Here is a 6,163-nt window from a genome sequence, read left to right as displayed (position 1 = left end):
AATACAATACAATACCTTTGACATGAGACTTCTAATCAACTTGATAGTGAATAATGGAATGTATTGACTCTCTATACTGCAATAGCTGCATACATAGGAACTTGTAAGATACACCATGGTGAAAACCTAAATGCTTTTGGCCAAACCTCGAAAATCCCCTCCACGCCACCATTATGGAGTAAAATTAGAATATACCTTATCAAAAGAGGTCATTTTGAATAGTGTAATAGTTAATGTAATTTGTGAACTTGGCTACGCTATGATTCTCAGTGGTTTGGCAAACATTATATAATCACCTCTCATTTTGTAGTCTGATATGAGTAGCCAATCAGTTGGGAGAGGAGTTTCCTTGGGGTGTGTGTGACCTTCATCCGTGATATAAATGGATGGTCTGGCAAAGATCCCTTCTCTCGCTCTTGATCCTGCATTTGTCTCATCATCTGGCTTTTGGATCTTGGGACATGAGAAGCCTTCAGCCTGACCTATGGATTTTGAATTTGCCAGCCCCTTGCAACTTTATGAGCTAGCAGCCTGCCACCTGACCTGCAGATTTTGGGTACATCAGCTCATGTACCACATGAATCAGGAGAAGCCTCCAGCCTGACCCACCGATTTGGGACTTGCCAGTCTCTATATTGTGTGAACTGTTTTCTTGAAATAAACCTAACAAATCTGTCCTGGAAGAAGTGCAGCCAAAATGCTCCTTGGAAGCAAGAATGGTCAGACTTCATCTCACCTACTTTGGTTATGTTGTCAGAAGGGACCATTCCTTGGAGAAAGATCATGCTTGGTAAAGTGGAGGGTCAGCAAAAAAGGGGAAGACCCTCAACCAGATGGTTTTATACAGTGGCTGCAACAATGACCTCAGATATAGCAAGGCTTGTGAGGTTGGTGCAGGACTGGGTAGTGTTTCATTATGTTGTACATAGGGTTGCTGTGAGTTTGAGCTGACTCAATGGTACCTGACAAAAATACCAAAAAAAACCAAACTCACTGACGTCGAGTCATATCCGACTCATAGCAACCGCTCCTTGGGTTTCCGAGGCAGTATCACTATGGAAGTAGATTGTCCAATCTTCCTTTTAAGGAAGACTGAGCAATCTATTGATATGTATGCTTTACTGATTTTACTCCTCTAGAGAACCTAGCCTAAGACAAACATCTTTAAATGTAGGAAATCTTTATGCAAACAAAAGTGCATAAAGAAAGTGAACAAGACAACCAGGATAAAGTTGGGCTGCCCTGGTTAGAATGGGCCCTCTTTCTTTGATTGCACCAAACTGACACATACAGAGGGTTCTTTAAGAGAGCTTCATAAACACCACTGATAAAACACTGGTCTACAGATATCTTTACATATTGACTCAATGTTTAGCCTTTATAAGGTACATTAACGATTTTATTCCTAGAAAATAATTCACAAAGGACAACCTTATTACATCCCCTTCCTCTCACCTTCATTTTTGATAATATCATGATATTAAGTAAAACAAATAATACCCTAAGTAACTAGTTTTTTCCAGTTTATAGTTACCTTTTTTTTTTTTATACAAAGTTTAAAATTCTTTCAGTGAGAAGTATTGTTAAAATAGAGATAATTCATACCTCACAAGAATATTGCTAAGATTAAATAAAATATTATTTTATTTTATTTCAGTGACTATACTTTTTTTACTGGGAGGATCTTATTATTGTGATTACATTTGCATCATTGGACTCAGAAGCCAAGCCTTCTGACTCTTGGTTTACTGCTCTCTCCCCTAGAACACCCTACTGAGAATTCCAACACTTTATTTAATAGAGTCCATAGAATATTTGACAAGGTCAAATCCAGTTCTGAGAGCAAATACGGCAATCTTTGGAAGTCACCATTTTGGGTCTTGGGAGCAACAAGCAGCTCTTGTTTATTTACTTATGTTGTTATATATTTCATATTTACCAGGAAAACATAGAACCCAAGGATTCAGGTATGATTTTATTTTTGTTAGTTATCTTGTAATGCTATTCCATGGTTCTAAATTTAAATTCCGTAGTTAAAGACTGTTTTAAAAACATCATTTGGGCTTCTCCAACACTGCAGAGGCTGCTTGTTAGTGCTTACTACTTTGCTTACTGCTCTTTCCTTGTTTACTATGTTGTCCTGAGAGAAGTTAATCACTGCACTAGGTTGGTGCTTCTTACTCACTTTCAGGAACCATCAGTCAGATACATTATAAAAGCTGCAGAATATGTTATTTTACTTGTGCAAAACTGAAATAGACTTAAATATTCTTAATAGTTGAAGAATCCATGCTATATGCATAGGGCAGAATATCGTTTAGAAATTAAATATATCTCACAGATTAGACATGAAAAAGTCACCGTGATCTTTCACCAAAATCCTTCATCAATGTGAAAAGATAATCATGTAAAATTTGCCAATTTAAAACTTTTATTTTCTTTAAAATATCTGTGTCTATGTATCCATCTATTTATCATCTGTCTGTCTATGGGAGCTCTGATGGTGCAGTGCCTAAGACACTTGACTGCTAACCAGAAGGCTGACAGATCAAACCCACCAGCCACTCCTTGGAAGGAAGATTGGGCGATCTACTTCCATGGACCGCCTTAGAAACTCAAGGAGGGGTTGCTATGTGTCGAATCAACTCAATGGCAGTGAATTTGGCTTGGTTTATCTTTCTATATCATCTACCTGTATCATCTATCTATTATCTACCTACCTACCTACCTACCTATCTATCAATCGATTGATCACCTCTCTCTCCCTTTCTTTGACCTCAAATAACAAAAACCAATACACTATTAGACAGTAGAGTAATTCTTTTTTCTGTTTTTTTCTTTTGTTCTTCATTCTTTTCTTTTTTGATAACTCACACCAAAACCCTGTGGACAGTCCAGTCTACAGCCACTCATGGGGATAGGGCAGGATCAGACAGCACTTTCGTCCTTTTTGCATGGGATCTCCATCAGTTGGGCTGACTTAAGGGCAGCAAACAATAGCAACACCTTACTCATTTTTTGCAATGAATTGATGTTCCACTTGAAGTAAAATAGGAGTTCTCATGGTGTAGTGAAGGAGCTCTGGCAGTGTAGTAATTAAGGCATTTGACTGCTAACCAGAAAGTTAGTGGTTTGAATCTACCAGCCGTTCTGTGGAAGAAAGATGAGGCAGTCTCCTTCTGTAAAGATTTACAGTCTTGGAAATCCAATGGGAGTTGGTTGGAATCGACTCAATGACAGTGAGTTTGGTTTGCTTTTTGGTGCAGTGGTTAAGACATTTGGCTGCTAACCAAAAGGTCAGTGGTTCAAACCCACCAGCCTCTCTGCAGAAAAAAGATGAAGCAGTTTGCTTCCTTAAAGATTTACAACCTTGGAAACCCAATGGGCATCTCTGTGAGTTGGAATCAAGTCCATGGCAGTGAGTTTGGTTTTTTGGTTTTGTACTAAAATAATATACAATAAACATTTTTAATAAAAATAATATTTTAAATTTACTCAAATGGCAATGTCAGTGAAATCTGGATTAAGTGCTGGCTGCCCTTATACATTTAGGGAATGTTAGCTAGCCCTGTTTGCATTGACATTTCTTCTTTATTTATGAAAGGGTTGGTGCTTTGGAGATTAATCAGTATTAACAGCCATATGACAGGTTATTTACTTGCCTGACACTTTTACTAATTCTTAAGTCTGAGAATAGCTTTTTCTCCCTTATGACAAAGAACAATTTTTAAATGATTGACACTAAATGTTATTATAGTGTTAGTGGACTCAGAATTAATTTTAATCAAATGTTGAAGCAAGGGCTTTAATTATATATCAAGAGCACTGACTAAATATTAAAACATATTTTTTATAATACAACAAACTAGTAATTTAAATTTTGCTATATAATCATTATGTTTAGTTAATACATTTATCACTGCAAGAGATAAATTAAACTGCATTGCAAAAAGTGGTTTGTTTGTTGGAAAGTTAATCGTAAATGTTTAAGAACTTCAAATAACTCCAATATGACACTAATAAGAAATTTCTGAACTTTTCAAATTCTCCTACTCCTCTTCTTCTGTCTTATAATCTACAAAACGTTATATTTAAGAAATATATAGTTCTGCAATTTTGAATTTATTCTGATTTTTGACTTATATTAAAACACATACACATATCTCTCATGATTTTTGTGTTATCAATATGCATTTTTCTTAGAAATTAGCTTTTTAAAATGGTACTATAATAATTGTTTTGCTATTTTATTTTCTGTGGACTTTACCAAAATTATATGTTTTACTTTTATTCTTTTATATAACACACAGAGTTTTCTGTTTTCTGCATAAAATAATTAGATTAAAATCAATGCAGTTAACAAGAAAGACTAGAGTAACATAATTTCACCTTGCATAAGTTATAAGAAATTTCATTAAAAAAAAAAAAACTACAAGAGAGCTCAGAATGTCTTAGAATACTAAAAATACTAGAAAGAAATAATAGAGGTTTTTCTTTCATTTAGGATTTGATTTTTTTTCTAAAGCCCTTTATTTTTTATGTTTAGATTATGACACTTTATCATAAGATAAATGTAAATAGATTCCTAATATTGAAAGCAAATAGTAATGTCAAATATTAATTTCTATGTGGAAATCAAGTGAGTCATGGAATTTAATACTAAAGTATGCAATATTTAATATTAATATTTAGCTCTTTAATCAACAGAAACACACCAGGAAGCTTGTAAAATACTTTCGAGTTTAGGAAAAGCAAATTTGCTTAAGCAATATCTTAAAGACTATTTATTTTGGATAATCAGTTTTAACCATAAAAATCTCAACCAAAATGCACTTTTGAAGTACATATGAAAAAAATTGATTTTTAATTATATTTTCCCTTAAAATGAGCTTTAAAGTTAGCTTAAAATAAATCCACTTACTGCTTTCTACACTGCTGCAACTTTGTTTTATTTTTATGTTTTCTTGTCTCAATTAGACTAGATTAAATATTTGGGTTATTTGCTTTGGCATTGAGGAGATCTGGTGGCACAGTAGTTAAGCCCTCAGCTGCTAAATGAAAGCCAGTGGTTCAAACCCACAAGCCTCCCTGTGGGAGAAAGATGTAGTTGTCTGCTGCCATATTTATAACCTTGGAAACCCTATGGGGGCAGTTCTACTCTGAAATATAGGATCTCTATGAGTCAGAAGCAACTTAAAAGCAATGAGTTTGGTTTTGATTTTGAAATTATTCTGCATAAAGAAGACAAATAATTGTGATATGTTAAAGTAAAGCCCAAACCAAACTCACTGCCGTAGAGTCAGATCCAACTCATAGTGACCCCTCCTTGGGTTTCCAAGGCAATATCGCTACGGAAGTAGATTGCCCATCCTTCCTTTCCGGGAATGGCTGGTGGGTTTGAACCATCATCCTTCTGGTTAGCAGTCAAATGCCTTAGGGACTACACCACCAGAGCTCCCATACGTTAAGATAGTACCAATAAATTAAATAAAATGATTGTGCAAGCTCTGCAAGTAAGCTAGAAGCTAATTTGAAGTTAGTGTATATTAACAGCCTAACACAACAAAGTTAAGCGCTTAGACTCTCATTTCAGAGTACCTGCTACATAAGTCAGAATGATAATACCAATAGGAGTAGCTCAAGCTAGCTAAAAATTGTTTATTTACTTAATTATTTAAAAAAAAAATCTGTGACTTTCAAAACATGTCATCATTTGGTTACAGCCCTTTTTTTCTCTTCTGCTTGATAAATGCTATAAAAACCAAACTCACTGCCATCAAGTCCTTTCTGATTCATAGAAATCCATTTGGGTTTCTGAGGTTGTAAATCTTTATGGACATCTAGTTCTGATTTCAGGGTAGTTGTGGTTGTGGTTCATGTAGGTGAACAGTTTTGTATTGTTTTTTTCCCTGTGAATTTGATTACTTTCTTACTTTTGCTCCTGATAATTAGAAACAAATAGTTGAATCTTAGATGGCTGTTTGGAAGCTTTTAAGACCCCAGATGCTACTCACCTCATTAGGAAGCAGAACATGAACTTTGTGAACTATATTAAGTCAATTGACTAAGTTGTTCCATGAGACTAAATCATCAAACCTAGAAAATCAATCTCACAATGTGTTTGGTTATGTTTGAAAAGTGTCTGTAATTATGTCTTTTATGA

The sequence above is a fragment of the Orycteropus afer genome, unplaced genomic scaffold (assembly GCF_000298275.1).
Source record: "Orycteropus afer afer isolate SDZICR_OR568_19922 unplaced genomic scaffold, OryAfe1.0 scaffold00007, whole genome shotgun sequence".
Lineage (NCBI taxonomy): Eukaryota > Metazoa > Chordata > Mammalia > Tubulidentata > Orycteropodidae > Orycteropus > Orycteropus afer.
This window is presented reverse-complemented; position numbering follows the sequence as displayed.